The 21,242-nt window shown below is 31.9% G+C and overlaps 1 pseudogene; it reads right to left on the bottom strand.

Moving 5' to 3' along the window:
• Positions 1 to 9,018: 9,018 nt before the first annotated feature.
• Positions 9,019 to 13,368, bottom strand: LOC114736665 (MADS-box protein JOINTLESS-like; annotated as a pseudogene).
• Between the last annotated feature and the right edge of the window lie 7,874 nt (positions 13,369 to 21,242).

Raw genomic sequence — 21,242 nt, 5'->3', positions numbered from 1 at the left:
GTGTAGGTGGAGAGACAAGATAAAAAGAGCTTGAGGCTTGGATAGGATAGATTAGGAAGGAAAAGTGCAGATCTAAGTGAGAAATACAGAGAGAAGGGGAGGTTTCTTCTTGAGAAGGAGAGCGACCTGCAAGAATATTCTGAAATGTTATGACTGAAGAAAGGATGAAGGATAGAGTCTTGGTGAGCAGCAAATTATTCAGGAGGAGACAGGCTTTCCCAAATTTAACAAAACAAAAAAAAAAAAGGAAAAAAAAAAGGGAAAATTACAACAAGGTTCTGCTCAAAAGAATTAAATACAAAAAAATTCTTTAAAATAATCGAATTATTCTCAAGTCCCAAGTATCTTATTGTAATAAATTTTATTTATTTAATTACCAAATTGTCTTTTTTTTTTAAGTTTACATTAACGACTAAAAGAGCAATCGTTAACAACTTAAGGATTAACAACTATCACAGCGGGTATTAATAATTTTTTTTAATTTGTCATTTAGTGCGGTGGGTAAATTGATTGTATTAATTGCAGCTTTATACATGGGCACATGCATTCGCCATTTAGCGCCACGAGTTCGGATCACTAATTCACTATTAAAAGAAAATTTTTCGTCAAAAACATAGGTAATTTGTAGGGTATTTAACGATTATTGTCTAATTTTGTGAGCTCTTATTTAATTTTTATTGAAAAAAGAGAAAGGAAAAGGAGAGATAACAGGTAGGAATGATTTGTAAATAAAGAGAAATAGAAAATTTTAATGAGGGTATGTTTGAAAAATTTTATCCATTAATGCAGTTTTTGGCATGTGAGAATAAGTTATAAGTGACTTAAAATAAAAACTAGAGTAGTATTATATTTTATGAGACAAAATTTTCTTCACATATTTATTTTATATAATATAAAATTACTAAAAATAAATTGTGTTAAATTATATTTAGTATTCTAAAGTATTTTTTATGGCATTTAGTATCAAAAACTAATTTTTTATATATATTTAGCATTTTAAAGTATTTTTTCAGTAGTACCTCATGTTCTAAAATAAATTTTAGTACAATTTTGTCCTTAAAGCATACTCTCTACACTCATGATACTGAATGTTACTAAAAAAAATATATTAATTATGGTGCTAAATACACCAAAAATTATTTTAAGATACTATATGTTATTGAAAAATTGTTTGAGTGTTGGAGGAGGGAGGGGGAAGGTATTTGGATATTCTTTGAGCACATTGTTGATCCCTCCTGTGCTATAGGATTTATTTTGAAAAATAAAAGTTTAAATTATAAGCTGCCGAGTAATTGTTGGAATGTTTTTAAAACGAAGAGATGTGTTTTTGAAAAGTTATGTTCTTATGTAAATTTATTAAATTAATAATTTTATTTGAAGTGTTATGTCTTCATATAAATTAATAAAATTATTTGAAGAGTTGTGTTCTCATATAAATTAATACTCCGTCTAGTTCAAAATATAAGCTAAATTTTGTTGGAGAGGCTTAGTTTTTTTATAAGATAATATTCACTTTTATCTAAGTATTTAATGAGTTTTTTTCAACTTTACCCCCATTTATTCTCTTTCCTCTTTAATCCATTTATTACATCTTTTACTTATTCCTTTCATTAATAAGGGCATATTTGCGGGGGGGGGGGGGAATGCATCCCTTACACATTTATTGTTTTAAATTGATTTTAACTAGTTTCTTGATAAACATAAATAGATAAAGTTTAGCTTATATTTTGAACCAGATGAAGTATATTTATATGAGAAGTTGTTTCTTTATATAAATTAATATAGTTATATGAAAGGTTATGTAGGAAGTTACAATAATAAAAGACCCTACATATTAAATACATTTTATTTATTTAAATTATGTTAGTTTATGAACCAACATATGGGACTTTTTAATTTAATAAGGTATTATTCGAAAAGGCATCTCTTCAAGGCATCATTTCATGGTTCATATAAACCCCTCACCATCACTTTATTTAGACACAACACAATACAAACATAAGAATCAAACACATTGCCTTTGTCTTTGAATGCACGTAGAGATAGAGTCAAATTATTACTTTGTAAAGGCCATTATTGTCTTCGCTTGAATTTTGTAAATGTAATCCATATTCAAAGGTCTTCATTGTATCTTGAAAGAAATTAGTCAGTCAACCCAACTTACACCCTATAAGATAGGAATAGGTAGAGGCGAATTAACTCTAAAGGAAAGTGCTGCCCATGCCTTGAAGATATTATGCACCACTTTCTTCTTCATCTCTTCTTTTTGTACTCTTCATAGAACCATCGCTGCCAACAATAGTAATATCATATGATGTTTTATTTTATTTTTATAATTTTGATAGCGACCTCATTTCACTTTAGTTTAATTGAACTATTACAATATTTTCCAATAAATAAAAAATTTAACAAACTTTTTTAATTTGGATGAGAAAGCGAATAAATGATGGGACGGGTACACTTCGTCATTTGAGGGGGAAAAACTAATTATAATTCTTTCTAATTGATAATTATGTCACATCATATCAACAATTAGTATTAAATAAAGTAAGTATTAGAATATGTATAAAACTATTAAAATTATTAATAATTATTTAATAAGATATTGAAATATGATTTTCTAAAAATTCTTATCACGATGCATATATTTTTGTCCAATGTTGATGACTGAATATATTAAATTTTATTATGCTTGATGTACAGATATTTTCTTATTGGAAGCAATTCTATTTGAGGTATTGTCAGACACTAAACGTTAGAATACAGTGCTTTGAATATGATTAGTTTTAGTAGGAGAATACTGATGCCTAGCTAAAAAAATACCTTGATTCAAAAAGAACATGACTTTAAAAAAAATTATCTAATATCTAGTTTTGAATGAATTCAATAATGTGTGTTAAGTTTTAAGAGAGAGGGTGAATGAAGAAATTTACCTATTATACTATCGAAAAGAAACACCAAGCATCGTAATAAAATGTCAGGGGTAAAAATACCCATTAATTTTTCAAAATGGGGCAAAAATGCTATTTTTATTAACTACCCTTAATGTCCGCCGCTTTTTCCTTTATGAATCCCACTAAGCATATGCATGTCTCTCTCTCACTGCTCACTTTGTCGTCTACTCACACTATCACACACCCTCACTTTTTTTTTTTGCATTTCGCTCTATCTCTCCTCTCCTCTCTTCTTTGCCTTTTCTTTTCTCCAAAGTTGGACACACATTCACTTGAATCTAGAAGCCATGAATACTCGCATTGCTAACTTCTAATCCATTCTCGACAAACCCCTCAGTCAGCTCACCAGTGAAGATTGTTGCAAGTTCCGTCTTTCTTTCTCTCTCTCTTACATTTTTTATTTTCTCTTTTGTTATTCTTTCCTTCTAAAGTTTTCGCCACCTGAAAACAGAGATTTTAACTATTGGGTTGGGCAAATATTATAGTAATGGGTTGTGGAATAAAGTATGCAGATTGTACTTGCCCAATCGTAGGAGACAAAAGGCGGTGGGTTTGATGAGACTTTTGGGGGAAAAAATGAACAAAAAGAACAGAGCTAACAATGACGGTAACCATTTTTTAGCATTGAAAAATTCACGTAAAATCAAAGAAAGCTCATGAATGTTGAGAGAAAGCTTTTCTGGAAGATTGTGTTTTTGTTTAACCATAGTCAACTGCGGTGGCCGTCCTAGTGGTGGTGGTGAAGGAAGTAGATGGAGTAACCCTAAGGGGATTAGGGGTGGAAAAGGAATGGGAGGAAGACGAGGAAGAATTTATGTTTGATCTAGATCGTATATGATTTTTTGGGTTTTCTACATTTGAGTTATGTTTTTGATGGGAGGAGGAGGACAAAATGGAAGGGAGTTGATAACCTCATGAAAGTCCTACCAAATTAGCTTGTCTTAATACTCTTTGTGGGTTTTGGAAACTAATTGTGCAAGGTTGCTCCCTTAAAGCTGAAAAATATGATCTGAAAATACGAAGCTTGATTTGTGCTTACACTTGGGGATTCTTTGTGCAATACTTCTAAAATTCTTAATGTAGGAAGTAGCAGGAGCTGGAAGATGAACTACAATGAGAAATATTTAACCTATTTTGGTTGATCAAAGGAAGATCATGGACTCAAGGTGAGTAAGGATTGAAGAACCAGTTAAAGAAGGCCAAGATTGCATAATTTTCCATAGTCCCTAAAGCAATCCACTGTGACGCCTGTTCCTTTTCAAAGAGCTTCCCTCTCTGTTCAATCTGTCGCGACGAGTGAGCCTATCCACTGCAGTGTTTGCCTCTGCGCAGCTATGCATTTTACATTGTAACTTAAAATTTAGGGTATAGAAAAAGGGAAATTTGGGATTCTTGGCCAGATTTTGACTTAGGGACTTGTTTAGAGGAGTTCTCTGCTAGGATTTAAAGGTTTTAAGGTTTGGGAGCTTTGAGCTTGAACTTTGAAGGATATTTGGAGTTTCATTTCTTATTTTCCTTGGTTTTCTTCTTCCCTTCTCATTTGTTTTTGTAATGGCTATAAAATACCCTTGTATTTGTGGCTCTTTACTAAACATGTGTAGCTTGAGTAGTGTCACATCCCAAAAATTTTCATTTGACAATAAAGGATCAAAAGTTGGAATAAGGGTCAATATAGGAACTAGACGGGGAGATGAAACAACTTTTGATATGAAACCCTGAAAAGGACCGAGTTGGCATTTTCGTAATTATCAGTCTAGGAAGGACAAAACGGAAAAATTTGAGAAAAATTCCAGAAAATCCCTAAAAAATGAGAAAAGTATAGAGTAGAGGTTTTGGAAACTCGGTTGAGGCCCGAAAGATGGAATTTTGGTGAAAATGAATTATTACTAAATTTCTCGTAAACGGAGGTTTTTCAGGAAATTATTGGGGAAATAAAGGAAAATAATTATTTTAATAAGTTAGAGGTCTCAATAAAGTTGGAAGATTGATGGAAAATTCATCTAAATATGTGTTTGAATTTATAAATTGGTTCTAGGCCTTGGAGGCTCAGGAATTTATTTTCCCTCACGTTTACTGATAAAGGCCTAATCGGAAAAAATTCAAAATAAATACCTAGAGGTGGTGAAAATTTCTAAAAATTTTCAGATCATGCTCCCATATTAAAAGGTGAACTATCATGAAGAGAAATGAATATTACTGGTGAATAGTAACTGATAAAGTTTCAAATCGGTTTGGGATAGTGATTTGGTTTGTGGGCCATATTTTTGGGCCAGCCCAAACCATTTTTGGGGCCTAAAATGGACCTATTAAAGGCCCAATTTCGTGCACTTTCCAGATTCCACCATTTTTATTAAATAAAATGCAAATTTAAGAGATATTTGTGTGGAAAAATCTAGAGAAATGCCACATGGTGAGATATGGGGATTTGAGACACTTGATGGCTGCCAACAAACCTCTTTATCTATCATTTGGGCGTGCAAATCAGGAGGGAGAGGGCATATGGATTTTTTCTATAAATACCCCTTGAAAATACAAGAAAAATGTTAGAAAATTAGGAAAAATAAGGAGAAACTCTGTCACTGTTCATCCAGCCACCCTTACATGAAATTTTGAGGTGTTTTAGGCAAGAGATCATCCAACTTACTTCAAGGAAACACTAAGGTATGTTCAAGCATCAATATCCCTAAGTTTTACATTGATTAAACAAGGATTTTTGCTTGGGAAAATGCTGAAAAAATGATGGAAAATTCTGAGAAATTTGGTTGAGATGTGTGATGCCTAGGAAAGGATAGAAACCTTAATAATCAAGTGGAATAAGGAAGATTAAATGGTGTGTGGATTGATTTTTGGATGAAAACAAAGTTAGGGTTTAAGGGAAGGAATTTCGTTCAGCACTGTTCATGCAGAAGCAATTTGATTTTGCTTGATTTGATGATTCTAATGGCTTTAAAACATGTTTTTGTGTAGGGATGTAATGTTGGAAAGTATTTAAAATCATTGGAATCAAAAATAGAATTTTTGGAAGCAAGCCCCCTATTCGGCCAAGAGGAGTTCATGGGGAAGGAGTTTGGATTTTAAAAATTTGATTGCACTATTGGATTCCTCATGAAAAATTGTGTAGGAATGAGTCATGAGATGGTTGATTCTAAACGATGAATCAATTTGCTAGAAATCAAAGAAAAAAAGGGGGGGAATTGTGAAGTAATGTTAAAGTGTTAGAACTAAGTTGTCTTGTGATTAATATGGCCTATGTTTATGCTTGGTTGAATAGGCATTGAGAGGAGGAATTAAGGAGAAGCATTGCTCCTTGGAGGAATTAATTGGACAAGCTTTGCAAAGGTAGCTTTGACTTATAATTTGATTGTTTATCTTGCTTGTTTGTTGTGATTTGTTGTTGCTTGGATTTGGAGGAATTTTGTGGTGACTTTGATTGTTGATTGACATTGGTTATGCTTTGGCCAAATGCTTTGTGGTATGTCAATGTGGATGATATAATGTTCCTCTCCTTGCATGATATTTGGCATGAATTCCTATGAGTTGGGAATGAATTGGATTGCATGACATATCACAATTTAACTTGCAATGATTTACATGATAATTATAATTCATATGCTACTGAGATTTCTTTGAAATCTCATTCCTCCTATGTCATTTTATGCACTAATTAGGAAGTGGACCAAGCATGGATCAAGGCAAGGAATTGGTATTGGGATAGTGGAGCAATATGTAATTAATGTTGTTATGCTATGTTTCGTAAGGTATTATTGAACTTTATGTAATGGTTGTATCTAGTTGTGGATGATTTTATGATGTGTATTATACTTTATTCTCATGCCCTAACGATGGAATTATGCATGGTACATTATGGAATGGATGTGGAAAAAGGAAAAAGGGGAAATAAATTAGAGAAAGTGGTAATTAGGGGATAGAAAGTCCCTTAAAAGTGCCAAACTTGTGGCACATAAAATAATGAACAATTGTAGGAATCTGGCTGTGAAATTTTACATACAAATAGATCTCATTTGTATCTTTAAAACAAGTGGTAACTCGTTAAATTTGGAGTTGTGTGCTAAGAGTTATGCCCTTCCAAAGTTGGGCAAAAATACTGAAAATTTGAAAATTTACCAAATGAACAGTACACTTTGACAAATTTCCTGAAATTATTATGGATTGAATTCAACCTAATGATTATCTTTTCTCTATAGAAATCTTAGCAAGCTTCGTGTGAAAATTGGAACCACTTCATTTCAATTTTTCTAGATTTAGTTATGAATTTTTAAAATTGGCCCATTTTCAGATGAATAGTGTACGGACAGGATGAATAGTAAAATCTTGAAATTCAAAATTTTTCATCTGGAAATGTTACGTAATGACTTATATTGGTTCCGATTGACATATAATAGATTATAAAGAGAGGTGTGACAAGTAGTCATTCTAGGATTATTTTGATCTATTGTATGGATTAGGACTTATTTTAACTCTCTTTTTTAGTTATAATGATAATGTTATTTTGTTTTTACCTCGAGTTTAGTGCTTTCTTGTGATTATTCACCACTTGGAATGATTTGTTTGATTGGTTAAAACTTGAGAAAGTTAAACTGATCTTTGATCTTAGGTAAAAACATAGTAGATTGAAAGTTTATTCTATTAAATAGAGGGCTTGTTGATAGAAGAGATATATATATATATATATATGTATATATATTAATCTAGCATTGTTCAAAAAAGGGTTTTGATTTTCAAAGTGTAATGTTTTCAACAAAAGCAAGAGATTGTGAAGGTTTATTAAGATTACAAAATTTGGTTTTGACTTAAGAAAGCTTAATCAACATTTGTGAACCTTACACTGACTTAACTTATCATTAAAACACTAAATGAGAAGTTTTTAATCATGTTTCATGAAGTACAACAGTGAGAAATAACCCTAGATCCTTATTTATCTCAAAGTCAAGGTTTTAACTTTGATTTTAAGCTTTGTTTTCAAAGTACCTTCCTTAGAAAACTTCATTTACATATTAATTTCACTTAACCTAATCATGAACATAATTGCGATTTTTAACTTGTCTAGCCTTAGCCTCTAAGGGAATGAAGTACTAGCAACTCGTGCACTTGTGGTTAAGCCAAATGCCGAACAGGGATGATGATGATGTTTATGCTTTGATGGCAGGGAGACAACAATCATGGAGATGCTTGTTATATTTTTTGTCCAACTCAAATATTATTTTGCCACATCTACCTCCACATCAGTATTTTGAGTCAAAATATTCTTTCTAAACAATCAACATTCACGGCAATAACATTTTAGGCCCCTTTTTGAATCATCATGGGTATTTTTGCCCCCGACATCCTATTATGGTACTTGGTGCTCTTTTTTGATATTATAATAAGTAAATTTATCCCTTCACCTGATGACATAATATATACAAAGAAAATTAAGAAGGAAAAATTACACACAAGTCTCGAGGAGTAGAATTTATTCACCTAAGGTCCCAAAAAATGTCAAAATTGACAGCAGGTCCTAAGGGACCTTAGAGTATTATATTGCAATTATAAAATGACACCCCTATCCCTCATAATCTTTGAATAAACATTTATATGTTTCTATTTGAATAAAGACAACCTGCAAGACATAGGAGGCCAAACTCATATTAGTGACATGAAGAATGAATTAATGGCCACATAAAAATCAGTGCCAACCAAGGTAGAAAACATAATGCTGTATCTTCCCCCCTATTTCACAGAATGAATCGATTGTACACTTCTTAGGAAGTATCCTACTGGAAAATTGATCGGAATTATTTTAAAAAATTGAAATCTTCCTTCAAATGCTAAAATACAGCAGAGTCCATATTCAATCCAAACCACCAAACATCAAATGCAGATAGTTCAAATTACATTAAACAAAAGCTATCTAATATATAAATATGTATAAGTAGCTAGATAATCTAGTTAATTACCCCAGCCAGAGAGATGCATCAGAACTATCAGAGTCTTGAGCAGGATTGTCAGATGAACTGCAAATGGCGATGGACTCAGAAGACTGGCCTTGTTCACGTTCAAGTCTCTATAAGTATGTTTTTGTGTTATGAGACTTTCAATTCTCAACATTTGAGAAGAAAGGCAATACTTTATAATAAGAGAAGAATATAAATCTTTGATCACCTGCTTCAATGTTTGATTTTCTTTCATGAGTTGGATTCCCTGTACATGAAAGCCAAACAATGTAGCAAAGGTGACCGAAAGCGTAGAACATCATTAGTGTCATAAAATATGCAGCAAAATGTAACTTGGATATTTTCTTGAAATCCATCATACTATTTCAAGTCTTTAATATAAGAACCCCTTGACTAATTTGGAAAAACTAAGAATGTTACTAAATTATTTAACTATAGTATATGTTATATGATCTCTCTAAAATATTTATAGGTATCCATTAGATTATATGACAATTTATAAGTGAGGTAAATTAGTTAGGAGAAAAACAATAAATATAAATACTTTAAAATAATTTAATAAATTTTTTAATCTCTTCAAATTAGTCAATTTAGTCTTATATTAAGGACTGAATGTAGTATCTATAATAGTGAAATCACATACATAAGTTTGTTAGAATATAGATATGAATCTTCTCATGGGCTAGTTTCAAATTGAAGTGTCATGTGAAGAAAAGAACGAGCACCAAATCTCTTGGAATATATGTATTCAGAAACGGATTCACATAGAACTGATCATTCAAGTGAAACCTCAAGTGATTCTTTGTATTATATTCTTTCTAAGACATGAAACTTCTCTCATTTCTCTATAAGTAAAATGGTTCAGTCAATTGAGAGAGTTAGTCCTCCTAAGCCATCTTCTTTTTATCCCTTTAACATACATTAACTGTCAAGTGTGAGCCCCTCACATTTAGAAGATTCAGATCTTGTGTTGTGTCATAAGATAGAGACTACTATATTAAAAAAAAAAAAAGAATGATGTTCTTATCTCTTTATTATGTCGTCACACTTGTGGTTTTTCTTTATGGGGCTAATCACTAAATGAGAAAAAGTGAGGAATAAGTTGAACCTAATTGCTATTACAGAGATAGAATAAAGATGTAAAGTCGAGTAGTTTCTAATCGATCGCTCTTCAATCATTTTGTTTTCTCCAATTATACCTACTCTGAAAGACTCATTTTTATGTTTGGAACTACGTTTTAAGTGATTTTATGTATTGAGTGAACTTTTGTGTGCTTGACATTAAAGTTTTCCCTACTTCTGGACGGATAGACTATATACAATGAGATTTCCACACGTCAATATTAATTGCTTATATACGAGGAACTAAGTGAACATGACCAGTTGATGAAAGGCCAAGTCTGCAAATGAATAATATCTTGCATCTGCATAAATAGCATATCCTAACATTCTAAGTTTGGTTTGGTATTTACCTTTCTCTTTAGTGCGTTGATGGGTTTCATGAATCTTTCATCCTGAAACAATAATCATAGTAAATATGTTGAACTCAAAATCTTGAACGCAATAACTACACAAAATCACAACTCATATAGCCATTGGACAAGGAAGAAAACAAGCCAATTTGTTGTCAGGATGCAAATTAACTAACAGTTTTAATCACTACTTAAATTATATTTTTTATATGCACGGTAAAGGCATATCACTTTAAAAATGCAAAAATAAAGAAGTTTGATAAGTACCAAAACACAGTGTTTTATAGTTGAAAGTATACATATTAGGTAGATTCTACACCAGCAATGTAGAAGGTTTAAAGAAATATACTGAATCTTGTCATAGAGCATTAAATGATAGTAAAGAAAAGAAAAGATACTATAGATAAAGAAGTTGGTGGTCTCCGACAAATTTATAAGATAAAGAAGTATGTGCTTTTTGGGCTTTTTTTTTTTGGACTAAACCTCAGGGCCCGTTTGATCCATGGAAAGCAGGAAAATGGAATTGAATGTTAATAACCATAAAATTAGCAGGTATGATACTGAAAATGATGGAAGAATTTTATGTTTTATATTTGATTAAATAAAAATAAATTAAAATCAAATCAACCAAAATGCCCCACCGGGGGGTCCCTGTTGTGGTTTCTTGGGTGAAGGGTATTAAAAATAGTGCGACTCTAGCATTTGGGAACCAAGATTGGTCACATTTTTATTGAGAATCATCCTCGCACCAGTGTGATAATTAGACTACCCATAGAATCAGGACTCATACAACAAAAACCAAACCAAACACATTAACAATGCAATTGAGATTATTAGGAATTAGGGTTCTAAGAATCCAATCAAAGAAGCCCTTACAGTTCAAAAACTTCTATGCAAAATACTAGAATAATATATTTTAATTTCTTTGCATGTAAAATACAAAATTTATATAACAAAATCTTACTCTTTCTGTCCCAAAATGCAAGTCACCTTGAACTACTTTACGCAAACCAGTAAAGTTGGTTAAAGTTAATTAGACATCTTGTACCTTTCAAAAATTACTTGAACATTCCAAAATAACCCTTATTAAACTCTACCCCCATATCAATCATATCTCTCTCAGTGTATCTCATAAATAGGGGGTAAATTTGGAAAGAAAACATTCAATGCTCACTACATTCTATGAAATATGACTTGCATTTTGAGTATCTCAAATCTTCCAAAACCTGACTTACATTATGAGATGGATAGTGGTAGTATTTTGCATAGAACTTCACAAAATTTTGAAAGCCCAAACTTTAGAGGATCAAGGGTCAAGCATAAAAAGGATCAAAGGTTTGTTTTTGAAACACGGGACAAGCCTCTTTGAAGTCTTTCCTCTAGCTTTTGCAATTCGTCAAGTGTGCATTCTTGAAGTTCTTCCCCATTCAATTGCCTTTAGAATTTAGTGCAAGTCATGCGTCTCATTAACATAATCTTCTCAACATTTATTCATGGTAGGTATGAATTAAAGTTGCGTACCTCAATCCACGAGTCCTTTCTGCTACTACCTTGTGTAGCTTATTCTCATCACCTCCAAGCTTGTACATATTTCCAAAAAAAAAAAAAGGATTAACCTTCCATGATTTTCCATTCCTTCATATGTTATCATAAATTGATTTCAATATTATGCCATCCCTCGAAGTAATTCTCCCATCTTTTCAGTTCTCCTGTGGAGTTAATTCAAGACCTAGGGTTTTTTGCAAGGCAATGCAGCCTGATCACTTACTGTTAATGCATATTATGGAGTATGCATAAGATTGGCCCCTATTCAAAGGAATCTATGAAGTATGAACAAGACAAAGAGTCAAACGGTACAACTCAATTTCTTCAATGAGTTAAAATCTTCCCAAGAAGCGGATCGCTTTTCCCATCTAATTCATTTGGTAAGTACTTCCTTAGATATTCAATTGTCCAATTCCATAATGAATTAAACAAGAAACCATTTGTGTGCCCACGCGTGTGTGAGGCACAATTTGAGAGTAATTAACCAGAAAAGAAGTCAAGTATGTTAACCAAAAAAGAAAAGAAAAGGAATCAAGTTAATTAAAAGAAGCTATGTGCATTGACACAAAACTTGAGATAAGTCATGCGGTGTGATTGATATTAATATATTGATTACCTGCAGATCAGCAGATGATTGGCCTAGTCTTTGAATGGCAGAATGTTGATCGTACCTTTCAATTACCCGCTGCATACTGAAACAACAGAAATAGTAACTCGTCTGAGTGACTTTCTATTTCCCTTCAAGGTCAATCAGTGGAAAAGATCTGATCAGATCAATCAAGCACAGTTTTATGTCAAATTGTATGGAGTAACGAAATTCCTTCAGAATCCCAATGGGAAAACTCAAAACCTTCAACTGTGGATATCAATCATGATTCCGTTACTTCCAGTCTATGAAGTTACTTTCTCATTGATTGACCTTTTAAGTTATTAATTACCAACAGAAACAGAAGTACTGAAACATACACATAAAATAATCTTTAAGGTTACAAATGCAACAAGAATTATATAGGTTCCAACTAGTGTTTATCAACTGCCAAGCTGGCTAGCTAGTTTAATAGACTACAGAGAATGAGATAATATGAGTTTAAATATAGATAGTTAATGATAATGAGTTGTGCACTTGTACAGTTTCATACTTCATTATTGAATCGACCACTGTGATATCATGTAAATCTCTCTCTCACACACACCTATAGAAATACCTGTTTATGTATGTATGTATGTATGAGAAATTGAGACTGATAATATGGTATATGAGAACCTTGAGCTAGCATAATCAAAGAGCTTCCCAGTAGAAGAGAAGACTAAGAGGGTAATCTCAGCATCACAAAGAGTTGAGAGTTCCTATGCCTTCTTGAAGAGACCTTTCCTTCTCTTTGAGAAAGTCACTTGTCTTGCTGTTATACTGTCAATTTTCTATATCTGTATCTTCCTTCTCATCATTTCCCTTCTCCTTCTCAGCATCACCAATAACGCGAGGTTATTATATACGGTAAATTATAAAGTGAAAAATCCAACACACACGCACACAGCAAAGTTGAATTGGGTGAAAAACTATACTTGAACTGAACAATAGAGAGGCTATACAGACAGTAAATCCAATGGGTTTTACACGAGAGAGAATCCCTCCAAGAACCGACACATCGAATATGAAAATTGGGGGAGAAGAGAGAAAAGGATAATGCTTTTGTTGTTAAATATATTAAACTAGAAAGATTAGTGATCTTGAAAGAAGAAATAATTAAAAACAATTCCAAAGGAAAGATATGTAGAACTATATGAGAATTTCAAATTGGGCGACCAAATTGGGTGAAGGGAAATTCATCCGTCTTTAAGGATGTGAAAAATGGAAAGCCAGAAAAGAAAAATAATGTTTTTGGCCAAGAGCCTCGAACTACCAAGTTACTGGGGAAAAAAAGAAAACAAGTGATAAAGCATTTTCAGAAAGAAGAAGAGTTAAGCTGGAGCTCATGAAAACATGGAACCCTACCTAGAGATTGTAAGAGATTTCTTGAATATTGTAGGCTTCTAGCTTTTGTCCTCCTTTTATCGTCTCAGCTTTGGTGGTTCCCACTTTAATGGCATTTCAAAGGAAATTGATACATTCGCCTTTTCCTTTTATGGACAAGTTGATGTGTTCCCTGTAGCCACCACTTCTATTTCCCGTTTTACACAGTTGGCCATCATAAATCTTTCTAGCTTCGTTTTATAAAGGGAAAGTAAAGGGTAGGCTTGTTAACTACGAGAACTTTGGTTTATGCGTTTTCCCCGTTTTTTTTTCCCAGTTAAGCATGAAAGGAATTATTTCAGATCATGTTGAGTAGACATATGATCTAATGAGTAATTTCTAGTGACTATCTTGACATGGGTTGTTCAAAGTGATCTTAATCCAAGATCTCAAATTATCAAAAAAATCATAAGAAATTTTGACAGACAATATCCCAAAACAAGCAAGGGGAGAAAAACGATAGTTAACAAAAAATATGTAGTAAAGATTCCTCTTCTTCACAACCAAATAAGCAGAGATCCGAGACATTAAGATGGTGTAGTATTAGAACAATATCATCAGAAGGCAAATTTTCCAATTTATTCAAGAGAAATTATTACAAAATTATCATGGTAATTATTTTTATCTTTATCTCTCATGCAAATGCATTTTTTTAGAATGTATAAATATTAAAGAGAATGGTAGTTATTAGTCAAGGATCGCATACAAAATTTAATACTTCCTCCAATTCTCAATATATACAAGAACTATTTCATTTAAGGCATCATATCTGGACCATTTAAATCTAAATTTGAATGGTTCAGATTTAATTTCTTCTTAATTTCTGTTATTTGTTATTAAGCAGAATCATCATTTTGCTTTCTATTTTAATTTCATTTTAGACTTAGAAGACTCTAATGATATTTCAGAATATTTTAAGACTTGTTTTTACTAAAGTCCCATCATTAATAGGACTTAAGTAAGGCAAATTTACCCATATGTTGCAAATAGTGAAAAAAAAATACCCAGATCCTATAAAGTAAAAAGTATTTACTAAAATGTTACAGTTAAAATTATTCATGCAAATAACGATTTTAAATTTGTGAAGAAGTTGTTCTTAGATTTTAACTTAATATTAACTTTTTTTGTTAAGTTGAAAAGCTAAAATCGTTTATTTGGTGAACAACTTTCCCATTCCTACGTCTTTTTTTTTCTCTCTTGTCTCTTACTTTTTATTTTTTTCCCTTTCTCTCTCCCATCCCACTCTTCCACATTTAGATAAAATGAATAAATGAGGTATGAAAATAATAAAATATGAAGATTCATAAGATAAAGGATAAAAATGTAAAAATCAGAAAAATCAATCTGGCATCTTCTAGGGGCAAAATGGTTCAGGTTTTTATTGGATTATAAACACTAATGTTTTAAATGAAAAGAAATTTGAGGGACAAAAACCAGTGTAGTATTTTAGTAAATACTTTTCATTTTATAGGATTTAGGTATTTTCTTTTTTTATTGTTTGCAGTATATAGGCAAATTTGCCCTTAAGTAAAATTCTCCCTAAATTCAACTCTCAATTGACACCTATATTGACTATTCAAATTTTCAAATGTTCAAATTTACAATGTAAATATTTTTAGTTTACATTAACCTTCCCAAGAAATAATTTTAATGATAATCTTCCATTCCTCCCTGAACACCTTATATGCGCGAATTACACTTACATATATGTATATAAAATATTTTTAATAATTGAAAAAGTATATTTTAATAAAGAAAATACTTAAGTAGTACAAGGTTATTACTTGAGAGAGCGGACGAGTATGTACTTAAACATTGACATTAGCGGGGTGGGTGGGTGGTTCAAAAAAGAAAAATAATTAGAGAAATCCACAGGCAAAAAGGGTTTCTACATTTTCTGCGTTGGGTTGAAATAGCACTGAGCCATTTGTATTAAAGATTAGGAAGAATAAGCAGTGCAGATGAAAGGAAACAGAAAATAAATACTCTTACTGTCCTTAATATAGGATCTAATTATTGAGTTGGTTTTAGTCCTAAATATAAGACCAATTTCTCATATTTATTAATTTTTTCTAAATTATCCTTATGGATACTCTCTTAACCATAATCAAGTAGAATAGAAAGAGAGGGTATTAAGAAAGATGATTATGGTATTTTAAGAAAAACGTGTCACATTTCTTATAATTAACTAACTTACATAATTTTCTTAATCTAATTAAATTAGTTAAATAGGTTTTATATTAAGGATTGGAACAGTATGAAAGATAGCGAGAGAAGAGATGGGGTTTGTGTTGAGAAGAAGAAGTAGGAATCTGAAAGAGTTATCACTGAAAGAAGAAAACAAGGGCTGAGGAAAGTTCTTAAAGAGAAGAAAAGCTAAACTTGGTAAGATTAATTATTTGCAGCTTTACGTCCACGTCGCCTTTTAAATGGCCCGCAAATGGAAGAAAAATCAGCCACCACAAAAAAAAGAAAATAATTCATTTCAGAGGTGGCCTGGATTCTCACTCCAATATAAGGTGGTCCTTCTCATATTCCATACTCCGTTTTACTTTTAATATTTATCAATTTTTTAAATCAATTTATTTAACTTATACATTAACATATAATTTAATATTATATATGGGTATTTTAAGAAAAATCAAGTCATATTTATTATAATTAATTAGGTGATAGATGTTAGTTGTCACCCCACTATTGTAGTCTTTTCCAGGGTAAAAGAATAAAAATGGACCTGTTAATGTCATTTTCAGCACCTGTATAGAATCCTCGTATTGTGATACATTTATTTGAAATTTTTTCACAGTATAATATTTTGACCTTTTTCTTTCCTTTTCCTTTTAATTTTTTTTGTAACGTATGGCTCAATCTATAAGCCTTATGTGATCGAACATTCATAAGTCGCTGGTCAAAAAAAAAAAACGTTCATAAGTCGAAATAACTATGTCTGGTCCCCATGTCAGGTCTTTTTAGGGTGAGAGAGAGAGTCCTTTCCTCATCAAATTCATATTTATAGTTACTAGTTAATAGTTAATGTCTTGAATTTTCTTCCACTGAGAAAAAAAATTCCCCTTAATCTAATTCATTAAAAATAGTCAGAAATATTTTCAAAAAAAATCAGAAATAGTATTTATTAAATAAATTTTATGTCAAAATAAATTGTAATTTATTATTTTCTTTAGTTCAAAATATAAGAATCATTTTATAGTGTAATTTATAATATAAAATGAGTTTTATATTTAGGATCGAAGTAGTACTAGTTACTTACTTTTTGGTAAATCTTATTTTAGTAGTATCATCTATTTAAGCAAACTGAAGTAAAAAATATAATAACATGACATTGTTATGTTGATTATGAAAAATGTGTGTGTGTGTAGATCATCTCCATTACAAGCAGCAAAGCTACCTGTACGAGAGTTCATCAATGTCAATGACGAGTACATCTACGCTCTTCCAAATAATAATTCAACACCATAGGGAAATAAATATTTACAATATTATATTATCAAGAAATTCTTACATACACTTAAATCACCACCTCATTTGTGATCTAACCAATCAAATTATATCAGGTCACAACATTTTAATCTTAGCTGGCTGCCAGATCATCTCCAATTATTAAGCAATTAGGTTTTAATTAAAATAGTCCTACTTATAAAAATTAGTTGACTAATTTGAGAAGATTAAATAAATAAGTTGAGTTAGTTATTTGTAATAACGAGGTACCGTTTTTCTTAAAATATCCTTATTAATTAAGTGTATTGCTTGAAACTATTGTTAGTAGAAAGACTATCTTAAAAAAATATATAAATATGATAAATAAAATAGATTAAGATTTTATAATTAAAATCAAAATAAAAATTAAACCAGATCTTAAATTATAACCTGGACATAGTAACAATTACAGGGAAACACTCAGCGATTTCAACTTCCATCAAGAAATTTCAAAATTTCCATCGAAGAACCCTAACCTCTACACTGCAGCCAACGCTTTTCTTCGTCCGTGAAGCTCCGCCGCTGCAGCCAACACTTCTTCGTCCATGGAGCTCTGCTGCTCAACGCACTCGCCGTCGATTACTTAGGGAATTGGCCGTCGGTCACCTTTGCCGGTAACTACCTCAGCCCAAAGGTTCCCTTCTCTTCCTCTCCTCTATTCTTTTTCCAACCCAACCTCATGCCAATCCCTTCCTAAATTTTCCGCAGGATATTATCGTTGAAGGATTGAAGGCCACAAGATTAGGACCATTAGTGTCTGTGGTGACGTTGAATGAGGAATCGATGATGGTGCTTTTTTTTTTTTTGGGACCAAAGGTGATGGTGCTTTCTAACTTATTAGCAATAGAAGGCCACAGTATTCTCTTCCATTATTTTCTTCGATTTCAATTTGTTTATATTTGTTTTAATTTACTAGTTTATTAAGTTATGTTGTTTCTACCTAAAACTTCTTGATTATTATAATTTTACAGATCTAGTATTCAATCAAATGTTGATGATGGATAACCAACCTCTAGTCTTTGATATTCAATTTGGTCATTCCCCAATTTACGACCTTTCGGTGAAATTCAGCTAATGGCATAAGGGAAAAAAGCTTTATAAAAATGATTTGGAAAAGGCCTCATCATGTTCTGTCAATGCTGCTGATCATTTGTTTTTTTAATTGTTTGTGCACTGCAAATGATATTGTTGCTTTAAATGCAGGAGGTATGATGCAGCAATTGTTTTGATTAGATTGAAACTTTGGGGCCAAGATTATGGGACGAGATGGACAGAGAAAAATGACCGAAATGGTTCAAGGCTTCTCCTCAGCTGCTGTAGGAGTGAAGGATTGATTTTAGTGTTTTCACTGTTTTAGTAGGGATGAACGTGATTCTGCACATTTGGTTGGTTTGCTTTGCAAATGCTGTATTGCACGGTTCTAGTCCTTCAAGATCATTGTATGGTTGATCATATGTATTTTGTAACATGACAAAGTTAATTCAATTAATTGAAATGTTGCTTTGCTCTCCCAATTTGACACGAGATGAATTTCTGCGCAGTTATTCCCTTCACTTTTGGAACTCTTTGTTATGCATTTTGGCATAACTATTTGGAAGAAGAATCAACTATCTGAACACCAAAACAAAGGCATTCCATTGAAACAATCAACTGTCATGTTACTGCACCAATTTAATTGAAACATGACATACATGCATGAAACATTTTTGGACAGCAAGTTACATGTACTAAATAGCGGCAACCTATACCAACAAACTAACTAGTCAGCACCAAGCTCATCGAAGTCAAACTGAAGTCATTATCCCCTTCAATTCTCAAAAGCTTTCCACGTCAAAATCACATTGTTAGCCATTATGCCTCCTGTAATGAAAGATTTCAGCAAGGCCACGTCCTCCTCTCACCTACCCAGCTTGCCATGATGCATATAAATCTCCTCCCTTGAAGTTTCATACCTACACGAAACCATAATGCCAATGCCACATTTTGATGAGGTGACCAAAAGAAGGTTTAACACTGATTGTTAATTACAATGAAAAAGCAAAGGCTGTCAAGCCATAAAGCCATACAGACACTAACTAGGTAAGTTTCTTTATGATCTTCATAGACAACTCACTCAAATGGAATTTAGGCCTACAAATTCTGCAAAGAGTCAGAAACAAAATAAACATCACAAAATTTCCAAAAAAAATTATCACCAGTCTTGACAACCATGACAACCACATCATATAATATTTTGGAACAACCCACCTCGTATTTTCAAAAGCAAGAGGAATTTATGTGCTTGAAGTACGAAATCAAAAACAATCTATGCGTGCAGGTTGGATAGAAATTATTACAAACATAAGTAAAATGATTTAACATAAACAAAACAAGGCGCTGAAATTACAAATATAGTTAAACTCACCATCCATGAAGATGCCTTGTAGAAGATATAAACAATGATATTGGTTCAAGGCCCTAATAATCTAAAAATATTCAACAACATTTTGGACCGGCAAAATACAAATACTTGGAAAAATAATAAATAAACTGAATCAAATGCGTTGATGATAGGTAGGATTTGTCTTATTGTACCTCAATTCACTATCAATTAAGTCAAATAACAAACATCTCATCTCAGTGAAGCCTCAAGAATCGCAGTGAAATTATTTTTATTGACAGAGGCTCTGGTGATTGCAAGGTTTAGACTTTTGAATTAAAGACACAGGGACCGTAAAAGTGTTCTTAAGAGCTCCGAAAATTGATTTTAAGTTAGGGTTCTGGGCTTCAAAAATGATTTCATTACTTATTTGTAACAATAAATAATAGCTTACCAGCAACAAATCGAAGCAAAACATGATCAGAAGAGGATTGTCAAGAGACCTTCAGCTTTCAGAGCTCAAACTTCGTCTCTAATTTATAAGACAGCCACCAGGAAGAGGAAGATAAGGATAAATAGCCTCTTGTTCAATCAAAAATAAGAGAAAAAGGAAGGCACATATTAACTTACCCACCAGGAAGAGCTCAAGCTTCGTCTCAAGTCACCAGGAAGAGGGCAATCATCATTGAATGTAGAGATTAGGGTTCTTCTATGGGAATTTTCTGATGCAAGTTGGAAGCCCTGAGTTTAACTTATAATTATATTTTAATTAAAATCTTAACAATTAGAGATGACCTAGCAGCCACCTAATAAATTAAAATGTGGTTACTTGTTTTATTCTAATTGGCTAGAGCATAGATGAGGTGGTGTACCCAAGAATTCCTCTTATATTATCATCAAAATCCATATGAGTAACATTAAACTAATTTTTCTTCCTATTTTGGGGAGACACAATCAAGGTGCATATTTACTTCTGATACCCAAATGCCATATATGAATCAGATGCATATACAATGATGTACATATAAACATATGTATGGATGTATGTATATTCAACAGGTCGACATTTTCATTTCTTAAAGAGTATAAGATACGATACTTCTAGGATGCGTTTATATATTCATGAAAAAATTTATAAAGAAAAAAAAATATAGTTGGAATTCAAACAAATGTAGACTAGAATATAGTCCTTTGTTACTACTGAATACCAAAAAATACATAATTTAATATAAGAACAAGTTGGGAGTTTAAATTTGATCCTAAATATAAAATCTTAATTTATTTTGTTTCTTAAATTTATAATTTTCCCCCCCAAAATATTCTTAAGGAGTTCCTATCAAAAATCAATTCAAATATATTCCTTTAGTCGTAAATATAAGATCTATTTCTTAAGGTAACCTATTTCGTAGTATAATTTTCACTACAAAATAGATCTTATATTTAGAAGAGGAG

This window comes from Neltuma alba, unplaced genomic scaffold (genome assembly GCF_004799145.2).
Source record: "Neltuma alba isolate B1F8T4 unplaced genomic scaffold, ASM479914v2 tig00013355_pilon, whole genome shotgun sequence".
Lineage (NCBI taxonomy): Eukaryota > Viridiplantae > Streptophyta > Magnoliopsida > Fabales > Fabaceae > Neltuma > Neltuma alba.
Note: the sequence above shows the minus strand (reverse complement) of the source record. Positions and strands in the feature narration are given on the sequence as shown.